The following is a 19,777-nucleotide window of genomic DNA, read 5'->3' as shown; positions in this document are numbered from 1 at the left end:
GTGGGGGAGGGAGTGGTGGTGACAGACACAGGGACAGAGCAGTGGTGTGAGCTGTGTTCTCCTCAGATCTGATACCAGGGTGACAGAAGCGAGTCCAGCCCTCAGTCGGGCGTAGTTAAACCCCAACGTCAACTTCAACTTCTCACCCTTGCTTTCAAAGGGCAGCAATCATACCGGTGCCCAAGAAGAGCAGGGTTAGCTCGCTCGACGACCATCACCTGCTGGCACTCACACTTACTGTGATGCCGTGCTTTGAGAGGTTGACATGGCCACGATTAACTCTTGCCTGAGCAAGGATCGGGGCCCACTGCGATCTGCCAGCCAGCACAACGGGCCTACAGCAGACGCAATCTCACTGGCTTTCCACTTGGACTTGGATCGCCTGGACAACAGCAAAATGGAGACATCAGGCTGCAGTTTATTGATTACAGCTCAGTGTCGTCCTCTCGGTCTTAAGCAATAAGCTTCATAAACTGGGCCTCTGTACCTCCCTCTACAACTGGGAGATTGTAACCTTTTGTCATGCCATTAACCGAGGAGTCCATGGACCCCAGGTTGTAAACCCCCCCTGTTCTACTTGATCCTCACTGGGAGTCAGTGTGGATCAGTAATAATATTTCCTCCGTGCTGACAATCAGCACAGGCGCACTTCTAGGACGTGTTCTCAGCCAACAGCTCTGCTCTCTCTACGTGCATAATGCTGTGACTAAGCACAGCTCATCGGCCGTCTATAAATTCAGAGAATAATCTAATTCTTTGAAACTCTAGAGAATAGAGGCTCCATTCTCAGCATCCCTGCAGCCCGAACCCTTGCTCCAGTCTCTTTACAACAAGTATATCTGGTTTAAAGGGAGCAGGACAATAGTGTCCAACATTCCTAAGGCCAGACTTAAAGGGACTCTGTAATAGTGGCAGTGAGACATCTTTATTTCTGTAATCAGACTCTGCGGTAATAAAAAGTCAAGAGTGTGAAAGAAACTGCCACTGTAGAGACAATGGTTTCGCCCACTAAACGTCCCAAGTCCAGGACAAGGGTACATGTCACTTGAATTATGTTTAAACAAACACGTCAGAGCTAATGACATTTGAAAAGGAACATGAGGGACTGAGGGGCAGGGAGGGAGCTTCTCATTCTGAACTAAAACAGGAGGCAAAAAATGCAGCCTCCACCAACCTCCAGTTACCCATGTGTTCCTGGGGCAGATGGTAGCGTAGTAGTTAGGGTAACGCTCTTACAGTGACAGTGACCCGGATTCAAGTCCACCACAGTTTGTATTTTCTCCCTGTGACCCTCTGGGTTTGCTCCCGGGGTCCTGGTTGTATCCCACAGTCCAAAGGTAGAGTCATAGAAAGTACAGCACAGAAACAGGCCCTTCAGCCCATCTAGTCTGTGCTGAACCATTCAAACTGCCTACTCCCATCGACCTGCTCTGGGACCATAGCCCTCCATACCCCTGCCACCCATGTATCTACCCAAACTTCTCTTTAACGTTGACATCAAACTTGCATGCACCACTTGTGCCGGCAGCTTGTTCCACACTCTCACCACCCTTTGGGTAAACAAGCTCCCCTCATGTTCCCCTTACAGATTTCATCTTTCAGCCTTAACCCATGACTTCTAGCTGTAGTTCCACCCAGCCTCAGTGGGAAAAGCCTGCTTGTGTTTGCCTGATCTAGATGTATGGGTTAGAGATTAATGAGTCACATGGATGTAACTGAGCAGAATAGGCCCATTGGGACAGAAGGCACTGTTACCTGCTGTATCACCAAATAAATAAAATTAAATTAATGCTGAAAAAGGATCTCGTGCTTTCTTGGTGTATATGACAAATAAACTCTTCTCTGGCTTCCAAGTATCGATTATAACCGACGTTTTGATGACAAACTCTGCCATCTTCATGTCTAGTCCGGTGGTATTTATACCCCCATCATCCGTCCCTTCTGATTGGTTAGTCCTCATCCAATCAGGTTTCCGCTCCCCCCCCTTGTTTACAGTCAAATTCCAGTTCTTATTTAAAGTGAGACCTTCATCTGTGTCAAAATTCTTTTCCTCTACTTTTATTTCAATGGCTTCCTTCACTAGGCGATCCCAAAAACCACTGGTGCAGCACAGTAGTTTTGTGCTGTGGACCAGCACACGCGACAGCAATAGCGTTTACAGGATTCCCTGTGAATGCGGAGCAGCTTATATCGGCCAGACGGGACGCACGGTGGAAACCCATATCAATGAGCACAGGAGCTGTATCCGTTTGATTAGACGGGACGCACGGTGGAAACCCGTATCAATGAGCACAGGAGCTGCATCCGTTTGATTAGACGGGACGCACGGTGGAAACCCGTATCAATGAGCACAGGAGCTGTATCCCTTTGGTTAGACGGGACACACGGCGGAAACCCGTACCAGTGAGCACGGGGGCTGCATCCGTTTGGGTTAGCTGGAGAAATCAGCGGTAGCAGATCACTGCATTCTCAATGGCCAGTGGGTCGACAAAACTACTGTGCTGCGCCAGTGGGTTTTGGGACGGCCTGGTGAAGCAAGCCATTGAAATAAAAACTTCAATAAACGAACTTCAACAAAGTCGAAGATCTCGCTCCAAGTAAGAACTGGAATTCGATTGTAAACAATGTGGGAGAGCAGAAACCTGATTGGATGAGGACTAACCAATCGGGGGACGGGATACAGGGGTATAAATGCCACCAGACTAGACATGCCGAGGCAGCATCCCTGAAGACGGCAGAGCTTGTCATCAAAATGTTGGTTAAAATCAATAGCTGCACCCATCTGGAAGCCCAAGAAGAGATCATATGTAAATAAATTCTGCATCGCACCTCCCTGCAGACTGTCAGCAATTCTTACTGACTACCATAGGAAGCATTTTATCCAAGTGCATCACGGCTTGGAATGGTAACTGCTCTGCCCGTGACCGCAAAGAGCTGCAGAGAGTTATGGACGCAGCTCAGCACATCTCAGAAACCAGCCTCCCCTCCACGAGCTCTGTCTACACATCTCGCTGTCTCAGTAAAACCATCGGCATAATCAAAGACCAGACCAGACATTCTCCGGTCAGGTAGAAGATACAAAAGCCTGAAAGCACATACGATCAGGATCAGGGACAGCTTCTACCCCACTAAGGCTAATCGGTAAGATAGACTCTTGACCTCAGAATCTACCTCACTGTGACTTCAAACTTCACTGCCTGCCTGCCCGCATTGCACTTTCTCTGTGACTGTGACACTTCATTCTGCACTCTATTATTAGTGTGTGGATGGCATTTCTCTGTGACAATAATAAACTGATGTAATATATTTACAGAAAACCTGCTCTATTCTCTATCACACCCCCACCCTGGATTCTACCCTCGCCCACACACACAGGGGGCAAATTCACAGTGGCCAATTCATCCAATGACCTTGCATGATGTTGTGACGTGGGAAGAAACTGGAGTACCCTGGGGAAACCCATGCGGTCATAGGGAGAACGTGCACACAGGCACATGCACAGACACCTGAGGTCAGGATCGAACCAGGATCTCTGGAGCTCGGAGGTGGTAACTCTACCCAGCGCACCACTATGCCGCCCAAGAGTGAGACTGGAACAGTACACAATAATGGGGACGTTGGCTGGAGTCCCTCCCCGACAATGCCAGCTGCCTCAACCTTCTCCAGTATCTCAAATGGTACTTCATTGGTGCAAAGACCATTAGACATAGGAGCAAAATGAGGTCATTTGGCTCATCGTCTGCTCTGCTGTTTCATCATGGCTGACCTACTTCCCTCTCAATCTCCTGCCTTCTCCTTGTATCCCTTCATGCCCTGACTAATCAAGAATCTATCAATCACTGCCTTAAATATCCACAAAGTCTCGGCCTCCACCACCACCTGTGGCAAAGAATCCCACAGGTTCACCACTCTCTGGCTAAAGAAGTTTCTCCTCATCTCCATTCCCTCTGTTCTGAGGCTGTGTCTCTGGTCTTAGACTCCCCCACTATAGGAAACATCCTCTCCACATCCACTCTATTGAGGCTTTTCAATATTCGATGAGTAAAGGTTGAATTCAGGACCGGTTGGTTGATTAAAGGGCAGTTTTAAGGAGCTGCTGGAGTGTTTATTTTAATTCAGAGATACAGTTTGGAATAGGCTGTCTGATCCTTCAAGTCATGTCATCCAGCAACCCCCGATTTAATCCTACCCTAATCACGGAACAATTTACAACGTCCGATTAACCTACTAACTGGTTCGTCTTTTGGACGGTAGGAGGTAACTGGAGCACCCGGAGGAAACTCCAGGTGGAGCTTGGGAGGGTTAATGGCACCTAACGGCAACTCCTTTGCTTGTATCTTTGAAAACAGCTCTATTTCCACTGTTAATATCTTTATTTTCCCCTTTCAGAGTTCCCTTGAAGACCCTGACCTGGAGTTACACGCAGGCTTTGGTTCTTTGTGGGATGGGACCTGTTCTCGGGGTTCTACGACTGGCTGCTATTCGACATGCCAAGGGTTTGGCCTGAGAGCCTCGATCGTATTTGGAAGACTAAGATCTCAGGGCTCTGGAGATGGGGAGATCGAGGGTCGGTGTCAAGGCAGGAGACTCGCGAGTCGTCGGGGAGGCCGGAAAATCTTTCCCTATGGGACCGAAAACCCGAGGTCTTTGCTATCTTCGGACACAGAGCTCGAAAAAGGCGACAAAATGGACTTCTTAACATCGTACACCAGTGGGTTGTTGTTATGTCTCCTGCTTGCTGTGAAAATGGGGGACACCTCCCTCTCCCTTGCCAGGGAGAGACAGAACCTGTGGTATGTCAAATGTCAGATGAAATGCGGAGCTTTGGGAGGAACTTTGGTCTGTGTCTTTGCTATTGCTTAGCACACACTTGGGCTCGGTGATGGTACCAATGTGCTTTTTTTTTGCTGGTGGGGGACTTTGGGGTTCTCACATTTAACTGTTGTTCATTCTTTGGGGCACTTCTCTGTTTTCGTGGATGTTTGTGAAGAAAAAGCATTTCAGGATGTATAATGTATACATTTCTCTGACATTAAATTTGACCTTTGAACCTTTGAACTCACACGTGCTGAGTGCAGGTGGGAGGGAGGAGAGGAGGGGTGTGAGAGGGGAAATGCGATTGGTGCCGACGAGGGTTTAATGGTCAGTGCAGACATGATATGTGCTATTTCTGCACTGTGCGCCACTGCATCAGTCCAGAGGTGAACAGGCGCTACATCAAGGCAAGTTCTCATTGTGGCGGGGAGAAGCGACACAGAGGTCTTGGGTGATTCAGTCTGTGCAGACACTGCAAGCTGGCCTGGAGGCGGTGGAGGGGGTTGCAGAAGGAAAGTTCGAGGTCACAGCACTCCCACAGTCAAACAGGAACCGAAAGCTGGGTGGGACTGTGGCGAATCTTGGTCTGATACCTACATAATCTTCATCATCGCCCACTCCGACACTGCAAACGTGATCAGTTAGACCACCTTCACTCCAACATGCAAGGACCAGACTCTCCACAGTCCCACAATTAAAATTAACTAACACGTTTCTTTTGCATTATTTAATTTTGCAGTTTATATATCTGCACAATACTACTCCAGCAGAAACAACAGATATCATGTCGTCGAAGACAGTGGTGATAAATGTGATCCTGGTCTCTGGTTACTCCATATGGAATGGTCCATCAGCAGTGACTGCCATTGACAAGATATCGATGGAAGGAGGATTCTGTTACACGGACAGGAGACCTCTGGAGATCACACTGGGACCAGCTCTCACTGGTGGGTCAGAGATGGAGAGAGTCTCGAATTCCCACCGTTGACATTATGGATGACCTGTGGCAGGCACAACCCTTGACCATGAAGAAGTGCTTAGGCTTTCTTGGAAGCGTGACGTGATCGGACATATCAAAGCCTCGACTGAACTTCTGCAGAAGGTCTCCCTCTCAGCACAGCAATTCCACGGCACAGGAATGTACGAAGCTGCAGAGGGGAGTGGGTACCGCCGATGGCATCTACAGCAGAGGCTCCCTCACGAAGGCAGAACCTATCAACAAGGCTCCCCACCGTCCGGGTCGTCCCTCTTCTCACTGCTACCAGACAGCAGGAACAGAAACCCGTCACTGCACACAAATGGATAACTTCTGACAACCGTCAGATTCTTGAACCAACCTGTGCAACCTTAAACCTCCCTCAGCAACAGAACACAACGGACTAGCTCCTGCACTTCCACGGACTAATCTCCAAGTCCATTCACTTTTCCAAGCTCAAAGTAATCAACAAAGTACAGATGTCAACCCTGAGATTCATTTTCCTGCGGGCATACTCAGTAAATTCTTAACAAAATAATAACCACAATAGACTCAATGAAAAACCACACCAACTTGGGGTTCAACCAGAAGGCGAAAGACAACAAACTGTGCAAATACAAAAAGAAATAATAACAATAAATATCGAGAACATGAAACAAATGACAATGTTTCTTCTTTGCCGTAAGGCCATTAGACAGAAGAGCAGAATTAGGCCATTCAGCCCATCAAATCTGCTCCACCATTCCATCATGGCTGACCCTGGATCCCACTCAACCCCATACACCTGCCTTCTCTCCATAACCTTTGATGCCCTGACCAATCAGGAAACCATTAATTTTCGCTTTAAATACACCCATAGTATTGGCCTCCACAGCTGTCTGTGGCAGACCATTCCACAGATTTACTACCCTGGCTAAAAATATTTTTCCTTACCTCTGTTCTAAAGGGTCGCCCCTCAATTTTGAGGCTGTGCCCTCTAGTTCTGGACACCCCCACCATAGGAAACATCCTCTCCACATCCACCCTGTCTAGTCCTTTTAACATTCAGTAGTTTCAATGAGATCCCCCCACATTCTTTTAAGTTCCAGCGAGTACAGGCCCAAAGCTGCCAAACTCCTCACATGTTAACTCCTTCATTCCCAGAATCATCGTGTACAATGTATACATACTGAGTGTTGTCTGTACCTATGTCAGACGTCCCACCTCTCCTGGAAGTTCCGTGAGTCTCCCGTATATTAATAGTGGTTCCCTGATGCCCGCAAATTATATACAATATCACAGAAATCAATTTTTTTGACTGCAAGAGCGAGAGAGAGAAAGCAAGAGAGAGCGCGAGAGCGACCATGAGAGATAGAGAGTGAGAAGAGCGAGAGAGCGCGCAAGTGACCACGAGAGATAGAGTGCGAGAGAGCGAGTGCGAGAGAGAGCAAGAGAGAGAGAGCATGAGAGAGAGAGAGAGAGAGAGAGAGAGAGAGAGAGAGAGAGAGAACGAACGCAAGAGAGAACTCGCCATGGCAAAGTGTTCCAAAAAAAGAAAATATAAAACGTACGTCACCCCAGACTACACTAAAGTGTACCCCTGCCTAATAGGGGTCAAAAATAATGACAGTGTTGCTCGCTGCACTGTTTGCAACAGTGACTTTTCTATTGCCCATGGTGGGTTAAAATGTAAAAGGTATGTTGAGGTGAGTTTAACAGGTGTCATTCATTCATTAGCATAGCTAACGTTATTCAAACTAGCTGGCTGGCTGCTAAGGAGCTACTCTATTGCAGACATCCCACCTCTCCTGGAAGTTCCAGGAGTCTCCCGCAAATTGGTGGTGCTACCTCCCTTAAATGAGTTTTTGCAGGGTGGGATGTCTGCTATGTGCCTGTGATGGTGCTGCTGTAAGGCAGTTTTCCCTTGCACCTGTATCTCACTGTACACGGGCATGTAACAAGAGACAGTGTGTGGGAGTCCATGCGTGTGGTCCGTGCACGTCTGTGCCTGCACGTGCAGAGTCTGCACATTCTCCCCGTGACTGTGTCAGCTTTCCCTAGGTGCTCTCCCCACATCCCAACGAGGTGCAGAGCTGGTGGGCTAACCGGCCGCGATGAACTGTGTGTGTGAGTGGATGCAAGAGTGGTCAGGATTGACCTGCAGCTCTTTGGAACTAGGATAAAGCTAATTTTTACCTTGCGTGAGGCTCTGTAGTATAACAACCTGGTTTGGGCCCTTAACTAAGGCAGCACAGTGCTGCTACTGGTAGTGACACTGCAGGTAGTTGGGACTAGGCCTAGGGTTCCCAGCCTGGGGTCCAAGGACCCCTTGCTTAATGGTATTGGTCCATGGCCTAAAAAAAGGTTGGGAACCCCTGGATGAGGCAAAAGATCTGGCTGACATGGCAGGCATTCCACCCTGCAAAAACTCATTTCAGGGAGGTAGCACCATCAATTTGCGGGAGACTCACGGAACTTCCGGGAGAGGTGGGATGTCTGCAAGACAGTAGCTCCTTAGCAGCTAGCCAGCTAGTTTAAATATCGTTAGCTATGCTAATGAATGAATGACACCTGTTAAACTCACCCTAACATGTCTCTTACAGTCTTATCCCACCATGGGCAATAGAAAAGTCATTGTTGCAAACAGTGCAGCGAGCAACACTGTCATTATTTTTGACCTCTATTAGGCAGGGGTACACTTTAGTGTAGTCTGGGGTGACGTATGTTTTATATTTTCTTTATTTGGAACACTCTGCCATGGTGAGCTCTCTCTTGCGTTCGTTCTCTCTCTCTCTCTCTCTCTCTCTCTCTCTTGTGGTCGCTGTCACACGCTGTCTTGCTCTCTCTCTCTCTCTCGCTCTCAAAAAAATTGGTTTCTGGGACATTGTATGTAATTTGCGGGCATCAGGGAGCCACTATTAATATGCAGGAGACTCCCGAAACTTCCAGGAGAGGTGGGATGCCTGACATGGACCCGATGGGGCAATGGGCCTGTTTCTGTGCTCGTTCCACACTCCCACAACCCTCTAAGTGAAGACGTTCCCTCCATTCCCCTTAAACATTTCACCTTTCACCCTTAACCCGGCCGGCTGGTGGTGCAACAGGATCAGCGCCGGACTCTGGAGCGAAGGCTCCCAAGTTCGAATCCAAGTCTGGCCACCCCCGCAAGCACGCTTTCCATCCGTGCCGGGTTGAGCGTCGAGCTAACCACTCGGCCTCGTTAAAAAAAAGGGTCGAGTCAGGAACGTTCATATCGTGACCCAGTTAATCCGAAAGGAGACCGATCCTGACACCACGCGCCAGAAAGAATGGCTGACTGTCCAGTGCGACACGCTAAAAAAACCCCTTAACCCATGACCTCTAGTGCTAGTCTCACCCGACCTCAGTGGAAAAAGCCTGCTTTCTCTTACCCTGTCTATACCCCTCATAATGTTGTATACCTCTGTCAAATCTCCCCTCATTCCTGTGCACCAGCGAATGAAATCCTAGTCTATTATTTGTCACCCGTACTTTGAAACAAACAGTGAAATGTTAACAACTAAGAGTCTGAATATGTACTGAGGGCAGCCTGCAAGTGTGTCTGTGCTTCCAGCACCAACAAACCCGGAATAATCAGCGCATCTTTAGAACGCGGTCACGGGGCGGACCTGCAAACTCCGTATAGACAGTGGCAGGTGTTGAACCCCCGATCATTGGTGCTGTAAGGCGATGTTATAGCGACAACACAAAAACGAGGAGTGGTCAGTTCAGTCCATGGGATCACGGCTGATCACCTCCAGCCTTAACTACAGGAACGATACCTGCTACCCTCCCCCCCCGGGGAGGCTACCGTCCAGCACACAAACATATTGATGCAATTATAAAGAAGGCACGCACTGGCTATATTTCATCAGGAGTTTGAAAAGACTTGGTATGTCACCAAAGACACTCGCAACTTTCTCCAGATGTACTGTGGACGGCCTTCTAACTGGTTGCATCAGCATCTGGTACAGAGGGGCCACTGTACAGGATCGGAAAAAGCTGCAGAAAGTTGTAAACTCAGTCAGCTCCATCGTGGGCCCTAGCCTCCCCAGTATCCAGGACATTTCCAAAAGGCGGTGTCTCAGAAAGGCGGCGTCCATCATTAAGGACCCAATCACCCAGGTCGTGCCCTCTTCTCATTGCTACCATTCGCGAGGAGGTACAGGAGTCTGAAGGCACACACTCAATGATTCAGGAACAGCGTCTCCCCTCTGCCATCTGATTTCTGAATGGACATTGAACCCACGAACACTACTCACTATTTTCCCCTCTCCTTTTGCACTATTTATTTTTAACATATATTTCTCATTGCACATCATCGCTTTTCTCTTACTACGTATTGCAGTGAACTGCTACCACGAGACTACAAATTTCATGGCATGTGCCAGTAATAGTAAACCTCATTCTGAATTCTTCAACTTCAGGCAACCAGTTGCCTCTGTGTCCCTTCTCCCTCTCCTCCTGATCCACCACAGCCCCCCCCATTACTCCTTTCCTCCCTCCTCCCACTGTGCTGTACATCACCCACACACTCCTCCCAAAGGAATCGTTCTGATGATTCCTCAACTGATCGCATGGTTCACGACCTGGTCTGTGTCCAGATATCACCCAGCCTGGGTCCCTGGATGAAGAAATATGCCTCACCCTAGACTCTCTCTTGCATGCCCCAACCTCTCTGCCACATCTTTGCAGAGAGATCCAAGCCTTGCAATGATTTACCATAAGGCACAATTTCAGCTAACAGCCCCTTCTGAGGAGGGAGAAGTGGAGGGAACACCTAAGGACAAAGAAAAGGGTGGGAGAGAATCAACTCATAAACATGAGAAAGTCTGCAGATGCTGGAAATTCGGAGCAACTCAGCAGGTCAGGCAGCATCTATGGAAATGAATAAACAGCCAATGTTTTGGGCTGACACCCTTCTTCAGGACTGGAAAGGAAGGGGGATGATTTCAGAATAAAAAGGTTAAAAGGAGGCTAGCTGGAAGGTGATAGGTGAAGCCTGGTGGGTGGGAAAGATAAAGGGCAGGAGAAGAAGGAATCTCAGAGGCGAGGAGAGCGGACCATCGGGGAAAGGAAAGGAGGAGGAGACTCGGGGTGGTGATAGGCAGGTGAGAAGAAGTAAGGGGGCAGAGTGGAGGGATTTTTTCCCCAGAAGGAGAAATCGATGTTTGTGCCATTAGATTGGAGGCTACCCAGACGGAATACAAGGTGTTGTTCCTCCACCCTGAAAGTGGACTCATCGTGGCACATCCCAGAACGGGTGGGAGAGAATATTAAACTTCAGACAATAACAGCTTGGTACAACAGTCATTCCACACGTGACCAGGAGAAAGAGGCATCCCTTTATCCCTCTAAACTTAAACCACCAAAGCATTTCCCAGTTCTGACCTAAATCCTCAACTCTGGTCCATGCTCCCCATACGACGTTACCTGTTGCTGCGAAATCTCACAGGAATGAGTGTGACTGAGACACCACTCAGACCTCACCAAGATAACCGGAGAATTTGCAATGAAAAGTCAGGATCAGTAATAGTCACCAGAAACAACCACGTTCTCACTACCTCAGGAAAGAAGCCAGCATAATCAAACATCCCACCCACCCCGAACATCCTCCCTCCTACCCCCTTCCACTGGGCAGAAGATACAAAAGCCTGAAAGCACGTAGAACCAGGTTCAAGGACAGCTTCTGTCCCAGTGTTATAAGACATCTAGCAGTCCCCCAAGATGGACTCGAGCTCAGATTCCCCCTCCTTACGGCCCTTGCGCCTCATTGTCTGCGGGCAAAGCCCTTTCTCTGTAAGTAACACTCTGATATGGCACTTCTGGCCCATCGAGCCCCTGCTGCCCAATTACACTTATGTGACTGATTGACCCTCTAACCCGCACGTCTCTGGAATGTGCGCGGGCACCGCGGCACTTGGAGGAAAAGCCCTCGTGGTCGCAGGGAGAACGTACAAACTCCTTACAAACAGCGGTAGGAATTGGGTCCCGACCCCTGGTACTGGAGCAGTTCTGGGCCCCTTATTTAAGAAAGGATGTGTTGACATTGGAAAGTGTTCAAAGGAGGTTCACAAATAGATTCCAGGATTGAAAGGCTTATCACATGAGGAGCGTTTGATGGCTCTGGGCCTCTACTCACGGGAATTCAGAAGAATGGGGGGGGGGGGCGGGGGAGGAATCTCATTGGAAATTATCAAATGTTGAAAGGCCTTGATAGAGTGGATGTGGAGAGGATGTTTCCTATGATGGGAGAGTCTAAGACCGGAGGACACAGCCTCAGAATAGAGAACCGTCCTTTTAGAATGGCGATGAGGAGGAATTTCTTTAGCCGGAGAGTGGTGAATGTGTGGAATTCACTGCCACAGGCAGCTGTGGAGGCCACGTCTTTATGTATTTTTAAGGCAGAGGTTGATACGTTCTTGATTGGTCAGGGCATGGAAGAGTACGGGGAGGAGGAAGGAGATTGGGGCTGAGAGGGAAAATTGGACATTGAAACCATCTACCACCATCCTCTGGCTTCTACAAAGCCAATGTCTAATCCAATTTACTACCTCATCCTGAATGCTGAGCAACTGAACCTTCTTGACCAACCTCCCATGCGGGACCTAGTCAAAGTCCACACAGAGAATAACCACTGCCTTGCCTTCATCCACTTTTCCTGTCACTTCTTCAAAAAACCCCAAGGTTGGTTAATCACGACCTACCATGCACAATACCGATAATAAACTAATTATCAATACAAGGAGTATTCATACACAAACCCTTCAGCCCATTATGTTAATGCTAACCCTTAGATGCCTAGATATACTAAGCCATTTGAATCATAAGAGATTTGGTTTTTGCCTTTTCCAGCTCTGTTGACACTTGCTTGCATCAAACAGGCTGACATTTTGCCCTTCCTGTCGTCTGGCTGGACACCCGACTCTACTTTGGGCTACTGGCTACGTCGTTGCCCCTTGCATTTTCTCTGCACACCACCAGCTTCCTGTCGCAGCCGCCCACAGACCTGCTGCTTTTTCAGAGAAGCGTCTCTGTCACATCAGACGGTTAAAGAAAGCAGCCGCGATGCATCTTCTCCCTTCGACCACTCTCCTCGATCACGTACGTGACAACAGTACAGCACAGGAACAAGCCCCTCAGTGCCAATTAAACAAAACCTCTCTGCCTGCACACCAGTGATAGCAAAAACAAGTCCAGGTGCAGGGGTTCTGACCCGAAACGCTGACTGTCCATTTGCTTCTGTCAACGCTGCTTCCCCTGCTGAGTTCCTCCAGCAGTTGGTGTGCTCATCCTTAAATGCCTCTATTGTATCTGCTTCCTCCACCACCCCTGGCAGCCACATTCTGTGCAAAAACAAACTTGCCCCATTCACCTTTCAACCCGCCCCGTCTCACCTTAAATGCATGACCTCTACTATTAAGACATTTCTATGCTGGGAAGACGATGCCAGCCGTCCACTTTATCTGTGGCTCTCGGAACTTTATGAATTTCTGTCAGGCATCCCCGCAACCTCCGACACTTCAGGGAAAACAACCCAAATTTGTCTAGCCTCTCCTTGCAGCTCACACCCTCTAATGCAGGCAGCATCCTGGTAGATCTCTTCTGCAGCCTCTCTAAAACCCCCACATTCTTCCTGTAATGAGGTGACCAGAACTGCAAACGATACTCTAGACCTGACCAAAGGTTTACATTGCCCCAACATTTCTGTCGCTATCAAATGAATAATGAATTGCGCTTGGAGTCCATTTATCTAACTCGCTAGTGGCCCATTCACTTCTGACTCCTGGACACATACATTCTTGCAGAAGACTCACGACTACACGGTGCAGAAGATTACCCACTGAGAAGGACCAGCTAGCCTACTCTGTATATCGACGTGCCAGTTTAAATCCTTTGCAAAAACACAGAACACGCTTCTCGGCAACGGCTCTGCCCGTGACCACGAGAGACAGTTATTGACGTAGCTCAGCTCACCATGGGAACCAGTCTTCCCTCCGTTGACGGTGTCTACACGTCTCACGGCCTCAGTAAGGCAGCCAACATCAAAGACCCCACCCACCCCAGACATCCTCTCTTCTCCCCCTCCCATCGGGTAAAAGATACAAAAGCCTGATAGCACGTCCCACGAGACTCGAGGACAGCTTCTGTCCCACAGTTATCAGACTCTTCGTGGACATCTGGTATGAGAAAATGGACTCTTGCACTCACAAGCCACCTCATTATAATCTTCCTCATTTACCTGCGCTGTACTTTTCCGGTAACTTTCACACTTCAGTATCACGCAATAGTGAAACAGGCCACTCGGCCCAACTCATTCATGTCAGCCGTGCTGTCAGCCAGGTGGTCCCGTCTGCCTGCAATTGTCCCACAGCCCTCTACACTCCCCCGTCAATGTACTCACCCAAACGGCTTTGCTGTCGTACCCTGTACTACCCCAGTGCGCCGTGTAATGATCTGATCTGTATGTACAAGACGAGTTTGTCACTGTATCTTGGTACACATGACAGTAATGAACCAACAACATAAGCCGCTGCAGGAACGCAGCATCAGGCAGAATCCGTGAAAGGAAAGAGATGTTCGGCGTTTCAGCTTGGGATCCTTCTCCGGAATCCAGGATCGGTGTTTCAGATCCGGGATCCTGCAGAACCAACTAAGGTAACTGACCAGCTCCGACAAAAGGGTTGTACCCTAAATATTATCGGCCACCTCTCTCCCTCCCTACAGACGCTGCCTGGCCTGCAGAACACTTATGGCATTTTTTTAATTCGTTTCAGATTTCCAGCATCTCCAGGGGTCTAATTTTCAGTCCTAGAGTCTAGGTGAAGGATCTCGATCTGAATCGTCAGTCGTTTCCCTACACCAGGTGCTGCCTGACCCACTGAATTCCTCCAAAAGATCCCAGCAGCTGCCGACTGTATTAAATCCTGTCACACGACAGTATAACTTCCGCATTGATACGTTCTGTTGCCATACATCTCCTACTGGAGACATCCATAGTGACCCAGGACAGAAGGGGGCACAGGGCGGGGGGGGGGGGGAAGGACTCCGATGGCAGTGGACGATCCAGGCACAGTCCACGCGTCAGCCCAAAAGAAGGTCCATGGTGTGAAGAACGAGAGGGAGCTCAGGATCAAGATCACAATCGAGCATGTGTGAGAAGGAGCGTGTGAGGGAGCACATTAAATTGGATGTGGGGGGGGTGGGATCATTAAAAATTTTTTAAATGAGATACAGCATTGAGTAGCCCATAGAACCATAGAAACCATAGAAAAACTACAGCACAGAAACAGGCCCTTTGGCTCTTCTTGGCTGTGCCGAACCATTTTCTGTCTAGTCCCACTGACCTGCACACGGACCATATCCCTCCATACACCTCCCATCCATGTATCTGTCCAATTTATTCTTAAATGTTAAAAAAGAACCCGCATTTACCACCTCGTCTGGCAGCTCATTCCACACTCCCACCACTCTCTGTGTGAAGAAGCCTCCGCTAATGTTCCCTTTAAACTTTTCCCCCCCTCACCCTTAACCCATGTCCTCTGGTTTTTTTCTCCCCTTGCCTCAGTGGAAAAAGCCTGCTTGCATTCACTCGATCTACACCCATCATAATTTTATATACCTCTATCAAATCTCCCCTCATTCTTCTACGCTCCAGGGAATAAAGTCCTAACCTATTCAACCTTTCTCTATAACTGAGTTTCTCAAGTCCCGGCAACATCCTTGTAAACCTTCTCTGCACTCTTTCAACCTTATTTATATCCTTCCTGTAATTTGGTGACCAAAACTGAACACAATACTCTAGATTCGGCCTCACCAAAGCCTTATACAACCTCATCATAACATTTCAGCTCTTATACTCAATACTTTGATTAATAAAGGCCAGTGTACCAAAAGCTCTCTTTACGACCCTATCTACCTGTGACGACACTTTTAGGGAATTTTGTATCTGTATTCCCAGATCCCTCTGTTCTACTGCACTCCTCAGTGCCTTACCATTAATCCTGTATGTTCTACTTTGGTTTGTCCTTCCAAAGTGCAATACCTCACAATTGTCTGTATTAAACTCCATCTGCCATTTTTCAGCCCATTTTTCCAGCTGGTCCAAGTCCCTCTGCAGGCTCTGAAAACCTTCCTCACTGTCCACTACACTACCAATCTTTGTATCATCAGCAAACTTGCTGATCCAATTTACCACATTATCATCCAGATCATTGATATAGATGACAAATAACAATGGACCCAGCACTGATCCCTGTGGCACACCCTTCTAGCTATCACGTAACAATCAGAATAGCAGGTATTTAACCAGGTCTGTTGTCTCATACTGGGTCCCAATGGCAGGTCCCCTACCCTGAAGACCCTGGTAAACCTGAGGTTTGTTGACCACAGAGTGATTTAACAGACTCACTGCTACCAACACCAGCTAAAAACCAGAATCCAAGTCATTAACCATTTCACGTTCCTCAGCCGCCCAGACAGGATTTGAACCCAGATCACCGGGTTGTTAGCCCAGCGACTTACCCATCACACCATCACCAGACCCTCAAGAGACACAGTCACCTACCTCATGGATCAGGGGCCGGCAGTATCCAGTTTCTGCCGCTTCGGAGAGACCAGGAGAACCGAGCAGAGCAGGCGGACTCTGCCGAACACATCGGTCGATATCCGAGAGTGGACCTGCGGAATTAACACAGGGACTATTAACCCCAGCACGGAAACCAAAACGAGGCTTGCATCGTTGTACAACACCAGTCTCCTAGACAACCCTGGGCTCAGAGACAGACACAGGGGCCGACAGAGACAGACACAGGAGGGGACAGAGATCAACCTTTAACTGAAGAGGTTCTACAGAGGCTGGAAATCCAGAGCAACACATACAAAATGCTGAAGGAACTCAGCAGGCCAGACAGCATCCATGGAGAGAAACAATAGCTGATGTGATCCTACGTAGCAGAGGTGGTTCCCATTTACAACTGGGACAATCCCACAGAGGTGTTGGAAACGTTGACCCTCCACACTGGGAGATGAGCGAGCCCCCCCTCTCTGGTTTCAGTAAGCAGATCCAACACCCCACCTGCAAGGGAGCCCAACCAATCTTACAGCTCTGTCTGTGCTCTGGCAGGGCAGCCAGCCTCTCGTGCTCAAGCCCCAGGCATTGGACTTGAATCCACGACCTCTGACTCAGACCCCGACACCGTCCCATTTGTGTATAAACTCTCTGGGGGGAGGGGGCCTTCTGCTGAACTGGGGGACAAATCTCCATCAGAATCTGACAGCGCGAACTGGGCCAGAATGCATCATGTTAGCGCTGATGAGTTAAAAGTTTAAGATTGGCTCTGTTTGTTCCACGTACACCAAAACACACAGTGAAATGCACTGCTTGGGGGCAACCTGTAACTGTCGTCATGCTTCCAGTGTCAACATACTAGCCCTCAACTTACTGACCCTCACCGTATGTCTTTGGGATGTGGAGGAAACCGGAGAATCCGGTGGAAAAACATACATACAGTCACAGAGAAAACGTACAGATGCCTTACAGAGAGTGGCTAGAATTGAACCCCGATTTTACAGCTGGCACCATGAGGTGCCTCGCGAACCGCTATGGAACTGTGCCACCCAGCACGGAAGTGATGGGCTGAATGACCTGTTTCTGCAACGTTTAACTTCACGATGAGATCAAAACAATCAGGAAACCAAAAGGCCTCAATGCCTCAAAAAGGCGGCATCCATCAGGGAGGAGGTACAGGAGCCTGAAACCACACACTCAGTGATTCAGGAACAGCTTCTTCCCCTCTGCCATCTGATTCCTGGATGGACATTGAAACCATGCACACTACCTCATAACTTTTATTATTCCTATTTTTGTATTGCCTATTTGATTTAATAAGAATTAAATTATATGTGGATGTGTGTCCGGGCAGGTGGGGTTCGTCAGCCTTGGACGTCAGCCTGCCTGGGAGAAGGGAAACTCTGATTTTAAACCTCCGCTGCCTTGCAGCCATACCCACCCATGGCAGAGGCTTCGGCAGTAAACACCGAGGAAGAAATCCGGAGCCGGGGTTTCTAAGGCAGTTTGATGTTGTTTACAACTTCACTCTGGCAATCTCTGTGAAGACACTGCTGCCAAGCTGTATCGGTGCTTGCCCTTCCCTTGCACTACAGCAATGACGTGGAGAGGGGCATCCCACTGCGTGGGCAACATCCGGTTCTTCAAATCTTCCCGCTCAGGCTCGGGCCCTGGAGAGGACACAGTCCACCAGAGGCGCAAACCCATGATCCCCTGAGATCGATGGCTGCCTACGGACATGTGTCTATATATTATATATGTATATCTATATTTTTATTTAGTAAAAACTGTAATTTACAGTTTTAATTTTGTACTGCTGCCACATAACAAGAAGTTTCATGCCAAATGCCAGTGATACTAAATCTGATTCTGAACCCAGCACTACCTGTGCAGAGTTTAAGAAAAGTGCTTATGTTACAAGCTGACAAACTTTTATCTGAACTGGTGCACACAAACAGGAAAGGCAGGTTAGCAAAAATTGCTGTGTTCGGTTGTGAATGCCATGGTGTGCAATGGGGGCTTTTCCTCAAGTCTCGGAGGCTACAGATGGAGAGGGGAGCTGCACTCTGGGTTTTTTTTGTCTGGCACGTGGTGCCAGGATTAACCGGGTCACATTATGAATGTTCCTGACTCGACCCTTGTATTTTTTACGAGGCCGAGTGGCTAGCTCGACACTCAACCCAGCACGGATGGAAAGCGTGCTCAGGGGTGGCCCGACCTGGATTCGAGCTCGGGAACCTTCGCTCCGGAGTCCAGTGCTGATCTCACTGCGCCACTGGCTGGCCTGCACTCTGGGTGAGCTTCCATGAAGTAGCCCTTCTCTGCAGTGTGGAGGGACAGGAGCATCTTAGAGTCCGAGTCCAGAGATGCCTCGAAGTTGCAGTGCACGTTGACAGGCTGGTTAAGAAAAAGGTGAATGGTGTATTTGCCTTCATTAGTCAGAGGACTGAGCTCAAGAACAGCGAGTAATGTTGCAGCTCTATAAAACTCCGGTCAGACGACATTTGGAGTAGTTCTGCTCACCTCTTTACAGGAAGGATGAGGAAGTTTTAGAGAGGGTCCAGAGGAGATTTACCAGGATGCTGACTGGATTGGAGAAGATGTCTTATGAGGAAAGGTTGAGTGAGCTAGTGCCTTTCTCTTTGGAGCAAAGGGAGATGAGGGGAGACTTTATAGAGGTACATGCTGCAGATTATGAGACACAGAGTGGACAGCCAGCAGCATTTTCCCAGGGCCACAGTGGCCAAGATCAGAGGAAACCCTTTCAGGAGAGTGGAAGAAAGTTTAGGGGAGATGACAGTGGTGGTTTTACTTCACACTGTGTATCCTCCACAGAGGGTGGCTGATATCCGGAACAAGTCACCAGATCCAATGGGGAAAATCAGATACACACACTATGTTTAGGGTCATACTCATAGAAAAGTACAGCGCAGAAACAGTCCATCTAAAGCCAAACCATTTAAGCTGCCCACTCCCCCAAAAAAAAGCACTTCACTAATGAGATGACAAGGCATTTGGCTATAACATTCTGTCATAGAGCGTCCTGTGACCTCATTCCGTAGCTAATCAGTCTGCTGTTGATTTAGAGGGTGTTCTACCAAAACGCACCAAAGTGCTGGTGTCATATCGAGGGTACCGTCACCAGGCAAACCAGCTCGTCATACTGCCTTGGTGTGAGTTAAATGAGGATCATGGGTGGGAAGTACATTGTGTGGGGCTGCATCTCTCACGTAGACGGTGTACCACGTGACTAAAAAGAGTCATAGTTACTCCCCCTCCCACCCGCCATTTCATTGGATTTCTTCACTCTGACATTCAGAGCACTGGGCAGAAATCATAAGGGGCGTTTGAATAGACTCTTCAATAGGCAAGCATGGGTAAGGTCCTAATGCAGGCGAACAGAATTAGCACCGATGGGC

At 48.6% G+C, this 19,777-nt stretch overlaps 1 protein-coding gene across 2 annotated transcripts in view; it reads right to left on the bottom strand.

The window, feature by feature from the left end:
* The window catches only part of LOC140197794 (lysine-specific demethylase 6B-like), a 225,974-nt gene that overhangs the window by 190,394 nt on the left and 15,803 nt on the right, over positions 1–19,777 (bottom strand). For both annotated transcript variants that reach the window (XM_072258243.1, XM_072258242.1), the window contains exon 2: positions 16,356–16,468. The gene's annotated coding sequence lies outside the window, so the exon portion shown is untranslated. The remainder of the gene's footprint in view (positions 1–16,355; positions 16,469–19,777) is intronic.

This window comes from Mobula birostris, chromosome 5 (genome assembly GCF_030028105.1).
Source record: "Mobula birostris isolate sMobBir1 chromosome 5, sMobBir1.hap1, whole genome shotgun sequence".
In the NCBI taxonomy this organism is placed as follows: domain Eukaryota; kingdom Metazoa; phylum Chordata; class Chondrichthyes; order Myliobatiformes; family Myliobatidae; genus Mobula; species Mobula birostris.
The sequence above is the reverse complement of the archived record's forward strand: the minus strand, read 5'-3'. Positions and strand labels throughout refer to the sequence as shown.